The sequence below is a fragment of the Rattus norvegicus genome, chromosome Y, assembly GCF_036323735.1.
Source record: "Rattus norvegicus strain BN/NHsdMcwi chromosome Y, GRCr8, whole genome shotgun sequence".
In the NCBI taxonomy this organism is placed as follows: Eukaryota; Metazoa; Chordata; class Mammalia; order Rodentia; family Muridae; genus Rattus; species Rattus norvegicus.
In genome coordinates this window covers 8,159,515-8,178,271 of record NC_086040.1, presented here as the reverse complement: position 1 = coordinate 8,178,271, position 18,757 = coordinate 8,159,515, and the positions used below count along the sequence as shown (strand labels likewise).

Sequence of the window (18,757 nt, the reverse complement as noted above, 5' to 3'; positions counted from 1 at the left end):
ATTAGCTATTTCTATAGGATGGGTTACTTATTAAAAATAAGAAACTCTGAAACAAAGACCAGTGATGAATTTCACACTACCCTTCTCCAATGATCGCAGCATGCAATAATGCCAGGTAGTGTGCTGTGCTCATGTGGTGGTGGGAAATAGTTTATGGAAGAATAAAATCACATACCACGGAAAATTTTAAGAATCCCTTTACCCCCTATACACAGATACATAATGGGATTATAGGGTGGTCAATACAATTAATTGAAGCGGAAGTAAAGAATTATATTGCTAAAAGAAAGTGATGGCAAGGAAGAATTTCAAACCATGGTCAACTATATAATTGTGAATATTTGTTCCCAAAATTGTGATTTGTTCCCCAGGACAGTAATAGCTGGACTGAACCCACATTTTATCTATACGAAGTGGGGATTCATGGCCCTAATGGGAATAATGAAAACAAAAAACAAAAACAATAACAAAAGGGTAAAATAATAGAAGCAAACCATTACCACCCACTACCACAAACAACTTTATGTTCTAACCAGAAAAAGCATCAGAACTAATGTCACATTTGAGCACCATATGTGAAGATAAAAGTGAGTTGGCCATGGTCATTCTCTTTTTTTTTTTTCAAGTACTTTACAGAAACAGGAATCTCAGACTGCTTTTTCCATGATTTATTAAAGGTTTTTATAGCCCTCATGTATTAAGGTACCATTTGAAAGTATTGATAGCTGCTGCTTGGTTTTTTCCAAGTTCACAAACTTCTTGGAGAAAAGTTCCAAAATGTAACTAGGCCCAAACATGAGCTGTAAAACTATGACAATAATATCAAGTATTGTCAAGGCCCAAGCACTATATTACTATACTATTGAGGACAGTGATCCAAATTAATTGATGCAACTCAAGAGAGTAGGAAGATACGTCTAAAAAAGGGTTAGAAAAGTGAAGAAAAATCAACTCCTTCCTCATGTATGCCAGAATTCATCTTTCTGCAGTAAGTCCTAAGAGGCAGTATCCAAGTAGCAATGGGAGGAAAGAACTCAGGACAAGACAGGGAGATAAACTAGCATGGCAGGTGTACGCAAGAGAAAAACTTAGACATGAAAATGTCCTGTAAAATTAAAAAGATATTTTTTCATTATTTTCTCATTCCAATCAAAACAGACATCCCTGAATGATTCTCCTCTAAGGCTTCCATAAAAAGGTAAAACAAAAGCCAACATAAACATTTAAAAGTTTGAAAATGAAACAAAAGAAAAAAAAAAAACTCTGTATGTTTCAGAGCAGGAGCACTGGAAAATGAGCTGAATCTGGTCAAGATGAAACCTAGAGTGGCAAGCAGGAACAGAAGTAAGAGCTGCAAGCAATAGGCAGGGGAGCAGTGACAGGAACATGGCCAGGCCTGAGAGATAAGGCTGGGCCCTTTACAGGGGCAAAAATGACGTAAGAAAATATTTCAAATAAAGCAACACCTTTCCTTTCTGCTCACCTCAAGTATCCCATCCTCGAAAAACCCCACTTAGGGAATAATACAGAAGAGTTATGGTATGTATGTCACTCATTTCCCACTTTCTTTTAACCCTGCTCCGTAGTCAGGAAATAACATTTCAAATTTCCAAGAAGAAAAATGCATCCCAAGGTATAATGATGTGCTGAGGACCAAGTGACAAGCTGAAATATGTGAGGGCAGAGAAGGTGGAGACCTCTCACTCAAAAGAGCAGAAATGTGACTGCCCAAGTTAAGAATGGAAAAGACAAACATGACAGGTAAACCAGGTCTCATAATATTAAACTTATTTACATTATTCTTAACTATACTTAGTTCAAATCACATTCCAGCTCAATCCTCATTTTGAATGAAGCTTATTTATACTGCAATGTGGGTGTACCATCTTCTCTTCCTAGGATTGGCTTTCATCATGGGGATAATAGATGATTGAGGCTGCTAAGGTGATGTTTTTATTTCTATATATCACTCCCTTTACGTACTATATGTGTAGTAACATTTACTGAGTTTTATCTGGAGAATTTATAAATGATTGAGACATATATATATATATATATATATATATATATATATATATATATATATATGGTTTAAACCTCTATTGACATTCATTCTCTGTAAATAATTGCTTCTCACATATGATATAGAAACAATAAAATTTTATTCTAGTCAAAATAATTATCTATAATCTTAATATCTAAAGATATAGAAGAACATTAAGATAATGTGGAATATTATATCAGCTGAACTGCATGTTCATTTACTTAAGAATAGCGAGAATCATTGAGGTGTTTCTGGAACATAATATAGGAACAAAACCAAAGCATTGAATAAATAGTGGCAGAAGACGAGGGTCATTATATAACATGTACCTTACCTTCAGATCCAGTGTTTTCTTTCATGTAGCAAGAATTCAATTCACCTACTCTTCCTCAGTATTTTTCATCCTCTCATTGACTCCACTTTCAAAGCTCTATCCTATAACTCGCATGATTGTTATTTTTCAAACCAAGAACAGTGCATGTGTCAATCATTTTCCGCCTTTCCTTATTTGTGTTTTCTTCTGTTCCTAATGGCCATTTTGTGTTGAAGTCATGAAAATTTTCTGAAAGCATATATTATTCATAGATGTAAAATGCTGTTGATATGTTTAACTTACTGCTAAATCATCTGGATTAGGAATTTTTGCATGTATATTATAACACACTAAAATACTAAAGATAAAAAGTGGAAGAGCTAGAATTTATTACATTTTTTTACTCTTTTAGGGTTTGTAAATTTACAAAATCTGAGCAAATGACTTCTTTCTGTGAAATTCATATTCACGAGCAATTAAATTCTAATCAAACAGCATGTCAGCCCCCATAAACTTCAATTAAATTCTAATTGCAATCCAAAATATTTGTAGTAAGTAAATGGGCAAATAATTTTTCTGAATATACTAAATAAGCATGTAGTATAATCATAGGTTTTCTCTTAATTAAATAAGTACTCCCAGATAAAACTTGAAAAAATACAGATATTAACGTAAGTTTTTTTTTTATTACATAACAGCTAATAATGGTCTGAGTAATGGCTTAAATCACCCAACCATGAACAGTAAGTAAGAATGTCTAGTGAGTTAGAGGTTCTTTCAAGCATCTTCAAGTAAATCGACCTCAAATAAATTATTTTAAAATTCTCCTAAACCCACTTATCATGAAATATTCCACATCAGAGTAAATAACACCAACATCTTTCATTTGCTCAAAAAAAAAGACATTGTCTTTCTTTTCTTCCTGCCCACCCCACCCTCATTCTACTACAAAACACATCAATTTCCGACATAGTTCTCTGATATGACTCTTTTTCATTATCATTGACACTACCTCCCTAAAGACTTCAAAAACATTCTTCAAATCATTCTTTGTATCATTTCATAATGCATAAGCAACTAGAGTCCCTTACTATATACATAGTGAGTTAAACAAACTTATTTAAAACCATACATTGATTTCTAAGAGATTGTCACTAAATAAAAATTATATCTCTAGTATAGTTTCTATACTCCCATGTGTGACATTGCCTAAGATTCAGCTTTATTTGGACCACTCTTCTATCTCTTAATCAATAAAAACTACTCTCATATTTACTTTTTTGGATATGTCAAGGTCTTCGTCGTTTATCGACCTTATATTTACCGTGATTTTGCCCAAAATATAGATCAATTATTTCTCATCTAATTTAACTTAAATGTCATTTCCTTAGGACAATCTCCATGACCTTATATCTAAAATAGATTCTTCAATTACTTGCATACTATCAACTCCGACACACTGATTTATGCATTAATTTCTCTCTTTTTTCCTGTACTATAATGCAATTTTTAAAAGAAATTAATAATACTTTTTATTCATTCCTAATCTATACCACTATTATGGACCTGGTACATTAATGGAAACTTATTATTTATTACATGATTCAGTAAGTTTTAAAAAATAAACTTTATACTATTCTTCGTTTTAATGAAAATTCATTCCATGCATTGGGTAGACCAACATGTAGTAATTGTGTGAGTTCTTCAATATATTACAATTCAATGACCTAGTTGACATTGCCTAAACATTATAATTTGTCACAGATAGTCTATTTCAACACAACACAACACTTTGCTCACTGAGCAATTATCTCAGCTGGGAATACATTTGACATGAAAGAATGAGATACCTAAATATAATTCACAGCACCCATGTAAAAATTCCAGGTGCCATATGTTTGAGGTCCCATCTCTCAAGAGACAGAGAGATGATGATTCCTAGGAGCTTACTGGTCAGGGAGTCAAATTTCTTTTGTGAGCTCTTTCAGGAAAAGATTAAAAACCAAGAGGTCCCAAAGCTGTGTTTCCAGAGCTGAACCTGTACCTCATCTCTCTGTCCGCAGATCCCAACAAGAAATGGCTGAACTTCCAGGAATGCTGACACACTCAAGAGCAAAGGAGAGACTACCACTTCTCAGATAGAACTGCCTGGAGTCTTCTGAACAAAGGAATAGAGGCCCAGTCTGTTACAGGATACTTTTGGTTTCTATCTATTCCTTGTAGCTGAATCTGATCCACAGTTCTTGGTACACAAGATCCTTCAAAAGAGAGCTGGTCTCCCTGGAGTGCTGACACACAGACTTACAGGAGGATCAATCAATTGTCAGAGACAGTAAAACCAGCTAACCCCAAAGATAACGAGATGGCGAGAGGGAAGTATAATAGCCTAAGCAACATAAACCTAGGCTACATGACAAAATCAGAACCCAGTTCTCACACCAACGGAAGGTTAGGATACCCTCAACACAACAGAAAAGAAAAAGAAATGTTTGTACGTCAAATCACTTAACATGATGAGGTTAAAGGATTTTACAAAGGACATACATAACTCCATCAAAGAAATACAGTACAACAGATATAAACAGATAGAAGTCATTATAGAGGAAACACAAATATACCTTAAAGAATTACAGGACAACATAACCAAAGAGGTGGAGAAATTGAACAACCCATCAGAAGATAAAGATTTAAACAGATACAACAACAACAACAACAACAACAACAACAACAACAACAAAAACAACAACAGCAACACACAAAGAGACACTCTGGATATGGAAAACCCGGGAAAGATATTAGGATTCAAGTGTGCAAGCATCAAACAACAGAATATAAATTATAGAAAAGATTCTCAGGGGTAGAACATATCATAGAAAACATTGACAAAACTGTCAAAACATGCAAAACACAAAAAAGTCCTAAACCAAAACATCCCAGATATCCCAGACAAAATGAGAAGATAAAACCTAAGGATAATAGGTATTGAAGAGAATGAAGCCTCCCACTTTGAAGGGCCCGTAAATATCTTCAACAAAATTATACTAGAAATGTTCCCTAACCTAAAGAAAGAGACAACATATAAGAACAATAAAGTACTCCAAAAAATTAGGCTGGAAAGAAATTTCTCCCCTCACATAATAGTCAAAATATAAAGTGCACAAAACAAAAAAAATATTAAAAGCAGTAAGGGAAAAAGGTCGAGTAACATAAAACGGCAGACCTACCAGAATTCCACCAGACTTCATAAAACACACTATGTATTTGACAAAATTCAACACCCCTTCATGATAAAAGTCCTGGAAAGAATAGGAATTCAAGGCCCATATCTAAACATAGTAAAAGCCATATACAGCAAACCAGTTGCTAACATTAAACTAAATGGAGAGAAACTTGAATCAATCCCACTAAGAGCAATCAGACAACAAAAGGAGGTCAATGGGATACAGATCAGAAAAGAAGAAGTCAAAATATCACTATTTGCAGATGATATGATAGTATATAAGTGATACCAAAAGTTCCACCAGAGAACTACTAAAGCTGATAAACAACTTCAACAAAGTGGCTGGGTATAAAATTAACTCAAATAAATCAGTAGCCTTCCTCTACACAAAAGAGAAACAAGCCGAGAAAGAACTTAGGGAAACGACACCCTTCATAATAGACCCAAATAATATAAAGTACCTCGGTGTGACTTTAACAAAGCAAGTAAAAGATCTGTACAATAAGAACTTCAAGACACGGAAGAAGGAAATTGAGGAAGACCTCAGAAGATGGAAAGATCTCCCATGCTCATGGATTGGCAGGATTAATATAGTAAAAATGGCCCTTTTACCAAAAGCGATCTACAGATTCAATGCAATCCCCATCAAAATACCAATCCAATTCTTCAAAGAGTTAGACAGAACAATTTGCAAATTCATCTGGAATAACAAAAAACTCAGGATAGCTAAAACTATCCTCAACAATAAAAGAACTTAGGGGGAATCACTATCCCTGAGTTCAAGCAGTATTACAGAGCAATAGTGATAAACTGCATGGTATTAGTACAGAGACAGACAGATAGACCAATGGAATAGAATTGAAGACCCAGAAATGAAACCACACACCTATGGTCATTTGATTTTTGACAAAGGAGCCAAAACCATCCAATGGAAAAAAGATAGCATTTTCAGCAAATGGTGCTGGTTCAACTGTAGGTCAACATGTAGAAGAATGCAGATCGATCCATGCTTATCACCGTGTACAAAGCTTAAGTCCAAGTGGATCAAGGACCTCCACATCAAACCAGACACACTCAAACTAATAGAAAAAAAATTAGGGAAGCATCTGGAACACATGGGCACTGGAAAAAATTTCCTGAACAAAACACCAATGGCTTATGCTCTAAGATCAAGAATCGACAAATGGGATCTCATAAAACTGCAAAGCTTATGTATGGCAAAGGACACTGTGGTTAGGACAAAACGGCAAACAACAGATTGGGAAAAGATCTTTACCAATACTACAACAGATAGAGGCGTTATATCCAAAATATACAAAGATCTCAAGAAGTTAGACCTCAGGGAAACAAATAACCATATTAAAAAATGGGGTTCAGAGCTAAACAAAGAATTCACAGCTGAGGAATGCCAAATGACTGAGAAACACCTAAAGAAATGTTCAACATCTTTAGTCATTAGGGAAATGTAACTCAAACAAACTGAGATTTCACCTCACACCAGTGAGAATTGCTAATATCAAAAACTCAGGTGACAGCAGATGCTGGCGAGGATGCGGAGAAAGAGGAACACTCCTCCATTGTTGGTGGGATTGCAGACTGGTAAAACCATTCTGGAAATCAGTCTGGAGGTTCCTCATAATATTGGACATTGAATTGCCTGAGGATCCAGCTATACCTCTCTTGGGCATATACCCAAAAGATGCCCCAACATATAAAAAAAGACACGTGCTCCACTATGTTCATCGCAGCCTTATTTATAATAGCCAGAAGCTGGAAAGAACTCAGATGCCCTTTAACAGAGGAATGGATACAGAAAATGTGGTACATCTACACATTGGAATATTACTCAACTATCAAAAACAATGAATTTATGAAATTCGTAGGCAAATGGTTGGAACTGGAAAATATCATCCTGAGTGAGCTAACCCAATCACAGAAAGACGTACATGGTATGCACTCATTGATAAGTGGCTATTAGCCCAAATGCTTGAATTACCCTAGATGCCTAGAACAAATGAAACTCAAGACGGATGATCAAAATGTGAATGCTTCACTCCTTCTTTAAAAGAGGAACAAGAATACCATTGGCAGGGAAGAGAGAGGAAAAGATTAAAACAGAGACTGAAGGGACACCCATTCAGAGCCTGCCCCACATTTGGCCCATACATATACAGCCACCCAATTAGAAAAGATAGATGATGCAAAGAAGTGCAGACCAACAGGAGCCGGATGTAGATCGCTCCTGAGAGACACAGCCAGAATACAGCAAATACAAAGGCGAATGCCAGCAGCATACCACTGAACTGAGAATAGGACCCCCGTTCAGAGAAAGAACTGGAAGAGCTTGAAGGGGCTTGAGACCCCATATGTACAACAATGCCAAGCAACCAGTGCTTCCAGGGACTAAGCCACTACCTAAAGACTATACATGGACTGACCCTGGACTCCGACCTCACAGGTAGCAATGAGTATCCTAGTAAGAGCACCAGTGGAAGGGGAAGCCTTGGGTCCTGCTAAGATTGAACCCCCAGTGAACTAGACTGTTGGGGGGAGGACGGTAATGGGGGGAGGGGTCGGAGGGGAACACCCATAAGGAAGGGGAGGGGGGAGGGGGATGTTTGCCCCGAAACCGGGAAAGGGAAAAACACTCGAAATGTATATAAGAAATACTCAAGTTAATAAAAAAAAATAAATAAAAAATAAAGAAACCAAAAAAAAAAAAAAAAAAAGACTACTCCTGCATTGCTCTTAAGAAATGACCTTTTCTGTCCCATGGTAAGGAGAAACCTACCTGCACCTTCTGTTCTTTCCAGCTTCTTCTTTTTTCCTCTTTTCCCCTGCATTCTGCACATTGCTCTCTTATGTTACATAAGTTATTCATCTCTACATTTCTTCTCAGCCCAGATCTTGTTGGCTCAGTTCTACTTAGCTCAGTTCTCCTTCTCTCAATCCAGACTTTTCAGCTCAGCCGCTCTCCAGCCAGGTCCTTCTGACTCTGTCCTTCCAGTTCAGCCCATCTCTCTCAGTCCTTCTGTGTGTGTTCTCTTTGTTCTCAGGCCAATTTATTCATGAATATGCCTGCAAAAATTCTCAGTAAATTTCTTGCAAGTCAAATCCAAGAACATATCAAAACAATCATGATCAAGTATGCTTCATCCTGGAGATACAGGCATGGTTCAATATACCTAACCTGAACACTAATCAAAGTAATCTCACTATAAAAACAAATCCAAAGAAAATAATACATATTGGTGGCTGCTACAGTTATAAAGTTAGAGGGAATTTAACATGGATTCAGTGCAACTAGGTCAAGAATGTAGAATCCAAAAATGGCATTGGCAAATAGATTCCCTCCTGTTCTTATGAATCTATTGAAGTTGAGGTTTCCCTGGTCCAGAAGCCATTCTTATCACTTACCATCCTTCTCTATCTTATGTTTGGCCTCAAGAAAGAATCATGGTAAAACATCCAAAAACCTCAAATCCAACCCTGTGACACTGGAACAGAGATATTGAAGAACCGAGATCATAAGGGACCTGAGAACCAAATTCTATTCCCCATGTGGGTCTATGCTTTACTGATATCTGGACATTTTTGGATGAATAGGAATTTGGAGTTTACCATACATTCAATTTTTATTGTATATTCCTTGATAGATGACTTTATCCGTATTCCTCAATGTGTACTCAAAAATTCTCTTTTCCACTTCCATTTTCTGCAATGATTTTCACAACAAAGGTGCCCAGATATAGAGTGATTATAACAGTGTAAATAGGTTGTACCTGTCGCGCGCCCACACACGTGCGGACATACCATTTGAAGTAGGTACATGTGGAGAGCCGCAATAACATTTGCCACCACAAGATGGCGCTGGCTTCCATTGTGCCCCACGTAAAAAGCCGGGATAACTTTTGCCATTACAAGATGGCACTGGCCTCTGCCGCACCAGCCGACTTCTTTTCAGGAAGTTTACTGTGTGCGCATGTGCAAGAGTGTCTTTGTGCCAGGTCTTTGCCCACTCCGGGGATGTCTAGGAGATCATGGATAAGCGACCAATCAGGTGTGGATGCGCCATGCTAGGGTGTATATAAGCCGCGCCATGCTGGCGCTGTGTCGTGCCCTCTCTTTAAGATACAATGAAAACGTTTTGCTGCAGAAAGATTCCTGTGACACTGTGGAAACCATCACATGCTACATCTCTCTAAAGCTAGGGAATTATCTTGCATCAGTAGTGTTTCCATGCTCTGAATGGGGAGAGTTAGTTAGGGGCTTGGCATGGGTCCCAAAGATCTAGGAATATGGAGTGCAGGAGATTCTACTGGATGATAATTTTATTCCCAGTTCCATTCCTCTGGCGAATAGTTCAATTTACTCAGATATCTCTCTTTTCTAAAGGCCAGTATTTTCCACACAGACCTTTAATTGAGTGAAAATTTTATTACATTTTCTTATTGTATACTCCTTGACAGTGGAGATATATATATATATATATATATATATATATATATATATATATATATATAATGCTGAATGTGTATTCAAATGTTCTATTATCCTATTCCATTTTTTTTGCTATGAATTTGAAAAAATGGGGGGCAAGCTCTAAAGTGAATAGAACAGTGTAAATATTTTGTATTTACTTAAATGATAAACTCCCAATCCTTATTTTATCCAAAACTTACCAGACATTAGTACAGAAAAGGACAACATAGACTATAGAATGCGGTTCTCCAGTTGCATTGGATAGGTGTTCTCTAATATCTACCTTCCTGTGTTTTCAGGGCCAGACTTGAGGGTTTTGAATGTTTTACGATGATTCTTTCTTCAGTCAAACATAAGGTTCATGACATGGGCTGGGCGAGGCGTGGCTTGAGGTCCAGTGAATCTTCTACTTCAGTAGGTTCGTAAGAATAGGATGTAGTCTATTTGGCTTCGTCATTTGTGGATTCTAAATTCTTGACCTTGTTGTGCAGAATGCATGTTAAAAATCCACCAAACACCATACCTGTTTGAGGCACCAAATATATCTTAGTCATTCTGATTGGTGTGCTGTGGAATCTCAGGATTTTTTTTTTTTTTTGATTTCCATTTCCTGATGGCGAAGGATGCTGATATTCCTCAGTTGAGAATTCATTGTTCAGCTCTACACACACACACACACACACACACACACACACACACACACACTCAGCAACCAAATGTAGATAACAGTGATGAAGTTAAGGAGTCTATGCTGTCAGTGAACTGAAAACGGACATCTTGTTAGTAGGTTTTGAGTAAGGATTAGAAGAGCTGAAGGTGCTTTCAACCCCATAAGAAAAACATTGCAAATGAACCAGAGATTTCTGGTCCTAAACCAATATTCAAAGACTGTACATGGACAGAACTTTGGATCCAACTGCATATGTGGCAAAGGATGGCCTTGTTGGTCACCAATGGAAGGAGAAATCCTTGGTTCTCCCTGGATTTCACTCCAAGTTCAAGGCAATGTCACAGGTCATTAAGGTGGATTATAGCAGGGGAGCAGAAATCGGATAGGATAATTATGGAAAAGAAACTGGGAAAGGAAATAACATTTGAAATGCAAATGTAGAAATATCCAATTAATAAAGCAATAAAACTTTATAAAAAATAAAAAACTGAAAGAAAGAAAAGATACCTGCCATCTAATCAAACCTATTGACTCAGAAACCTAAAGAGTCACTCTCAGGGAATGATATTTATAGTAATACTAGTGGAAAGACTGAGATGGTGAAGTCTCAACCAGTAGCTCTTCTCTCTCCCAGATATCAGTGTCAGACACAATCTGCACTATAGGTATCCAAAGCATGGAGGCGTTTACATTGAAATGTGGAGACAATACTTGTCTTTCCTTTGTTTCTTCAGGGCAAAAAGAGTAAAAGACACAAGCTCTCAGTAGAACAACTGTGCCATTCCCTTCAACTGGTTTTTGGAATGAAGAAACTGATTATATAAACTCGCTGACTTCCAGGAATCACATCAAGCAGGGAAGTCCAGATGATTCTCAGAGGATCACAGCTCCTGATTCCCCTATGTGGGAGGCTGAGATCAAGGCTATCTCTTCAGTGAACCCACTCAACCCCTATCCAAGACTCACCGAGCTTTCCTATGGACCACTTATTTCTTCCTTTTTTTAATACAAAGACAGAAGGCCAGATTCCTTCTCTTTTATCTCATTCCCAAATGGCAGTTTAGCCGGAACAAGGGGTCAATGAGTTAACCTTAGAGTTCCTCAAAGAATATCCAAGAGGTGGTTGCTGTCACCATGACACTTGTGACATCACAGAAAATCTCGGGCTCTCCAGTATACAAGAGAATTTTCAGGGAGGGCCTAATTTCATTGAGAACTGCCATGGTCTGTCTAACTGTTGAACATCTTTCCTTACATTGACCAGATTTGACGGTGCCCTTTCCAAGAGTGTCTCCTGTGAAACAGTGGAAACCTTTACGTACTACATCTCACTAAGCCTAGAGACTTCTCTTTTCTGTATTAGTGTTTACATGGTCTGAATGGAGAAAGTTATTCATGTGCTTGGCACGGGTAGAAAATATCTAGGAACATAGAATGGAGGAGATTCTTCTGGATCATAATTCTATTACCAGGTTCATTCCAGTGACATACAGTTCAATTTCCTAGGTTTTCTCTGCTTCACAAAGACCTGTATTTACCCTACAGACCTTTAGTTGAGTGAATATTGTATTCCATTTTCTAATTGAACATTCCTTGATGGGGGACTTTATATATATTCATGAATATGATATCAAAAAAATCTGTTTTCCAATTCCATTTTTTCAGTGATTTTGGCAACAAAGAGGGTCCAGCAATACAGTGAATATAACAGTGTAAATATTGTGTACCTACTTCAAATAATAAACACCCAAATGCTTATTTTATACAAAACACCAGATATCAATAAAACAAGGACAAAATGGACTATAGAATGGGGTTCTGCTTCCAATTAAGTATCAGTTCTCTCATATCTACCCACCTGTGTTCCCAGTGTCAGTCTTAAGGGTTTTGGATGTTTTACCATGATTCTTACTTCAGGCCATACATAATACCTAGGAGGATGGGAAGTGAGAGGAATGGCTTGAGTTCCAGTTAAACCTCAACTTCAATAGGTTCATAAGAACAGGAGTGAGATTATTTGTCACTTGTGGATTCTACATTCTTGAGCTAGTTGCCCAAAATCCATGCTAAAATTCTACCTAACCTCATTGCTGTAGGAGACACCAAATATATATTTGCTGAATATATATTTCAGCAAATATATATTCTATACATATTTGAATATATATTGTATATATATGATATATAGCTAGCTAGCTAGATATATTAGATAGATATAGTTATAGATATAGATATAGATATAGATATAGATATAGATATAGATATAGATATAGATATAGATATAGATATAGAGATAGAGATAGAGATAGAGATAGAGATAGAGATGGAGATAGAGATATAGATATAGGTATAGATAAAGATATAGATAGATACCAAAATAGATATGATTGATGAAGCTATAGAGTGCATGCTGCCAGGTACCAGATATAGATCTTTCCTGAGAGACACAGCTAGAACATATCAAATACAGAAGTGAATGCTAGTGGCAAACTAGTTTACTGACAAGTGATCTGTTTCTGGTAGATTTTGAAAAGGGATTATAAATGCTGTTTAAGTCAGTGTTCTGAGGGTACCTGGAAGAGAATGTGGGAAAAAGGACGCGAAGAATTATGCCAAGACAAGAGTCTGAACAAGGTGTCAATTTTTTTTTTCCAAGGCTGAATTTATACCATGACAGAGGTAACAGAGGGAGGGAGGAAACTAAGAAACATTTATGCAGGGCAAGAACACAGGATTTGTTTGGTCACAGAAGTGATGTTGAAAGGATGACAGAGAGTTCACAGGTTTCTCATTAATGAGCAGGACAACATTATCATATTATTATTTTTCTTGACCACAAGATTTGTATTAGTCTTCTGCAGCTGGCTGGGAATTTTCCATGAACCTAGTCATACTTAATTCTGACCATAATAATAACATCTACAATGAAGGGCTTCAAGGGCATTGCAACCAACATTTCCCCCTTACTTATATTCAAATGTAAAAGTGACCAATGGCCATACATGTACTGGAATGAAACCCTTGTAAAATGTGTCTGTCTTAGGTTGGTGTGTTATATGTCACATGGCCAAGAGAATCTTGCAGCAAGGCCCATCATGGGATAAGGCAGCAGCTAATGTTGACCCTCATGCCTTAGGCCCTTTATTCATGAATATATCACTCTCTTATCTGTCATTGACTGTCCTCCTCAGCACGCAAGGGTGACAATTTTTTGGTTTTTCAGCAAAGGCATTAAGACAGTAGGCAGAAAAGAATGTTGGCCTCATTTGAGTGAAGGACAAAAAGGTCCTTGCCTGGACTGGGATGGAGATTTGTAGGTGAGCTTGACCCTCATCAAAGCATCGTCAATGGTTAGCCTATGATAACATTAGTGAATAGGTTTTGTTGCTATATTATTTCCCTGTTATTTAACAAGGCAGGTTAAATGATTAAATGTCCAAGAGCCAAAATATATAAACAAAAGAAAAATAGATAAATAGGTATCCCATGCATGTCAAATAAGGAATAAGCAAATCCCATATCATTAAAATACAACATAAATAACTGAAAAATAAATAATGTGTTGATACATAGAAGGAAAAATAACATGCTGTTTGACATTTTTAATTTCTCAAGATAAATAAAAAACAATATAATTTGTGTTCCTTCAACAATCATTATTGCATTATCCAAAAAGTCAAATGCTACGAAAGGTATTGGATTGTTGAAGAATACATATTTTAGTTGTCCTGGAGTGGGTGGTGGGCTTCTAATTCTTCTAGTGGGATGACAGTGCACTTGAAACAGTGTAGTTCTAAGAGGAAGCAGGTCCTATCAGTGGAGTGCAGGCTGTAGATGAAGTCGTGTACCTAATGCCATGTTCAGTTCCTCCCTTGACTCCTTCTTTGGATAAGTCCCCTAAAGCACGGCATTAGGTATGCACTGTCACTTTTAACAATTTTATAGTAAATATAATCTCAGTATCAGCACCTGACTGAAGCATTCTAAGACCCAAACTATATCCATCTGTCCAATCCTGGTTCAGACTGTGGAGTTAAATTTAATATTTACGGGGATGCAACATCCCCTTGTTTCAGAAGTAGAACCTTCAGAACGTGAATCTAGGACATGCATATTAGCAGGATGGGATATATTTTAAGTCAAAGAACACAGTGTCTTAGGTGATAAAATTCTTAAGAACAGTGGTAAGGGGCCAGGCAAGAATGTTAGGGGGTGGCATGGTGAGAACAGGTGGAACAACAAGATAGGGGACAAATAGCATTCAGTCGCACAGCTAAATGAGCCAGGTTTCTTTGGGCAAAAAGGCCAGCCCATTATCGAGCACAAGCTTTGTGCTTGTGAAACAAAAAGGAGAGCAGAGGGGCAGCTGGTCTGTTGCTGGCTGTCTCTCTGGACTTTGATTGTCCTCAGCTCAGCTCAGCTCTTTAGAGTCAGCTCAGTGGCTCTGCCTCTCAAGAGACCCAGCCTCTGAAGGATGGTAGGCTTCAAGTAAGAAGTAATAACAGAAGGATGAGGAGATGGTTAGGACCTGTGTGCTAGATGCCAAGTGACTGATAAAATAATTGTATGATTCGTCTGCTGTAGGGGTGAGTCTCTTCCAGGCTGGCAGACATGCCTGATGACCTTGTCCCAAAAGACAAGGAGAAAATAGCATATGAGAATTGAAGGGGGTGTTATCCGACTGAAGCCTCAGGTATCAGAGAGTAAGCTATAGTTACAGGCAATTGGTTTACAGGCAATTGCTTCAATTCCTGGGAGAGGTCACAATTGCATTGGGTTTCCTGCCTCTTACAACCAAGAAATGGATTACTAACACTGGATTATTGATCTTTAATAGAAGTATATCCCCCAGAACTGCAGTAATATCCCTTCACCAAGCTGTCTCACTGAGTTAGAGGGCCATGGAAAAGAACACATTGATCCTGACCTAGGCTACAGCCTCCAGTTAGAGTAAGTGGAAGAGCTGGTGCCAAGACTTTCTACTCTTTTCATCCTAGACTAAAGACTGTTTTGTTTGGCTAAACAAACTTCCTTGCAGTCTGCTGCAGTCTGTTTCTGAAAATAATATAGGAACTACCCTGACCACCAACCTGGGGCATTTTTATAATAGGGCAAGAACTGACTGCTGCAGGGATAGGATCATAGGCACTGTCCATGTCAATGATGACTAACAAGGAAGATGACTTAATGCTAAAGAACAACTTCACACTTGCAATAGGCCCAGCAGATAAGGCAGCCTCCCTGGCAGAAAACAATTTCTCTCAAGCAAATTATTTCCAAGTTAAGCACCAAGAGGACCAAGTAAAATTTCTGAAGAAAGAAAGCAAACAGTTCCACTATTTCACACACTATCATCAGTCCAAGTCCAAAAATGAAACAAAAGCCAAAAAAGACACTCGAGAATACCAAAGAAAACAAACTAGACAAACAAGACCAAGAAAAAGCATTCTATAAGCGAATTCCACAGATGCCTGTTACCTTCAGTACCTGGCCCAACATGCATCTTAACCTTAGCTGCTTCTGGGATGAGGCAGACCATCTGATCCCACCTCCCAATGGGATTCTAGAGTGTCCCCTAGATTCCTTTCTCCTCCTAGAATATTCTCTATGGCCTGTGGCCTGTGACAATTAGCATGTCGACCTGTCACAGCCATAAGCACCTTACAGGACGAATAGCAACCACAAAGTGGACTCTAACCCTTTTCCTGTGGGGATTCATACCCTGCAGACAGCAGAGGCAGACAACACAAGTCAACATGAAACAAAGACGAGACATGACACAGAGACAAAACAGAAAGTAACACAGAAAACAAAACACAGATTTGCTCAAGTTTACCTCCGGTCTCTTCACCAAATGTGGTCTGAAGTTAGCACGGTTCCTTGTGGTGCACCAAAATGTTGTAAGACCCCATAATGGACCACTTCTGGAGCGCAACCACCGAGCACAGATTGGGAAAGTGACCGCTGCAGTAGCATGAGGGTATAAAGTTTTTAATGTACATACATGGGGTGGCTCATCCACACAAGGAGAGGCAACCTTGTACCCAAACAGCACACAACTTTTATTCATTACAGAGGGTACACTTCCATAAAAGGGTTAGCCCATCCATTAAACAATCACTAAATCTCTACTATCTTTTGAATCAATTGTTCCCTCCTGGGGAAATTATGGACAAATATTTTTACAAAATCAAAAAAAAAATTTTTTAAATTTTTAACCCTATTCTTTGTGTCCCGAGTAACTCCCTGAGTCATGTCACAAAAGATGATCTTAGAATGCTTGTTCCATCACTCAGCAAAAGCTCTGGGATGAGATGGGAGTGGGAGCAAAAGCTCCAATGGGGAGCAAAGGCTTCCACAAACAAAGAAGACAGACCAACCTATTCCCAGGGAATGACTTTCTCCAGAACACCTTCAAAAGCTGCACGTTGGGTGCCATTTGTGGAAGGTCTGAGGGTACATTGAATAGAATTCGGTACAAAGGGTCCCAAAGAAGGACATTAATATAAGAGTATGATCAAGGCGACAATTTTATTTTCCTCCAAGGCTGAATTTATACCATAACAAGTGTAACACAGGGAGTGAAGAAGTAAGAAACATTTACTTAGGCCAAAGATACAATATTGATGTGGTCAGGGAATCAGCTGCTGTTGACATAATATCAGAAATGAGACAGGTTTGTCATATTATTAGTCAGCAGGACAACTTTAGAATATTATTATTTTTCTTGACCACCAGATGTGTATTAGTATTTTGCAGCTGGCTGGGAATTTTCCATGAAAATAGTCATACTTAATTCTAACCATAATAATAACATCAACAATGGAGGGTGTTAAGGGTATTTCTCCAAACAGAACCAAAGGGGCTTTCAATTCCATGAGAAAAACAATGCCAAAGAACAAGAGAATTCTGGTGCTATACCTATATTCTGTGCATGGACAGAACTATGGCTCCAACTGCATATGTAACAGAGGATGGCCCTGTTGGGCACCAATGGAAGGAGAAGCCCTTGGTCATTCCAAGGTTTGACTCCTAGTTCAAGGGAATGTCACGGTGCAGTGAGGGAGGTTATAGAAGAAGGATAGGGGGATCATTTACGGCTCTTAGTGACAGGAAACTGGGAAAGAAAATAACATTTGAAATGTAAATATAGAAATATCCAATTAAATAAGCAATAACATTTGCTAAAAATATAAAATGGAAGAAATAAAAGAATTGAAACTGCTAGCTAATCTCACCTATTGACTAAGAAATCTCAAGGGTCACTGTCAGGAAATGGTAGTTAGAGTAATACTAGTGAAAGACTGAGAAGATGAAATCTCAACTAGAAGCACTTCTCTCTCACAAGTATCAGTGTCAGACACAAACTGCACTATAGGGATCCAAAGCATGGAGGAGTTTACTCTGAGATGAGAACAAAGTACTTCTCCATCCCTTCTTCCTAAGGACCTTTTCCTTCTTGACAAAAAGTATAAAGGCCAAGAGCTCTCAGGAAAACAACTGTGCCCTTCACAATACTTGGTTTTAGAATAAAGAAATGAATGATATAAACTCTCTGACATCCAGGAACCATAAGAACAGGGAAGTCCAGATGCTTCTGAGAGGCTCCAATCTCCTGATATCCATTTGTGGAAGGTTCAGATGAAGGCTGTCTCATCAGGGAACCCACTAAACACATACCCAGGAGTAACTGAACTCTCCAATGGACCACGTATTTCTTCCTTTTTTATACCAAGACAGAAGGGCAGCTTCCTTCTTCCCATCTCTGAGCTCTTCATCTCTTTTTCTCCCTCAAAAATGAATGGCTGTTTACTTTGAATTAAGGCTAATTAGTAATCCCTGGAGGTACTGAAGGAATATCTGAGAAGCAGGTGATGTCACAACACTTGTGACAACACAGAAGGAGCTAGGGCTCTCCAGGTAACAAGAGATTTTTCAGGGAGGTCCTAAAGATGATATCACCAAGAACTGCAATGGCCTACCTGCTGAACAGCTTTCCTTACATTGACTAGATTTGAGGGTGTCCTT

The 18,757-nt window shown here is 38.0% G+C and overlaps 1 long non-coding RNA gene across 1 annotated transcript; it reads right to left on the bottom strand.

Moving 5' to 3' along the window:
- Positions 1–2,397: 2,397 nt before the first annotated feature.
- LOC134484286 (uncharacterized) lies at positions 2,398–18,595 on the bottom strand. Its single transcript, XR_010061696.1, has 3 exons — positions 18,410–18,595; positions 8,369–8,655; positions 2,398–2,606 (listed from the first exon to the last, which is right to left on the bottom strand). It is a non-coding gene; the product is annotated as an uncharacterized LOC134484286 (long non-coding RNA).
- Between the last annotated feature and the right edge of the window lie 162 nt (positions 18,596–18,757).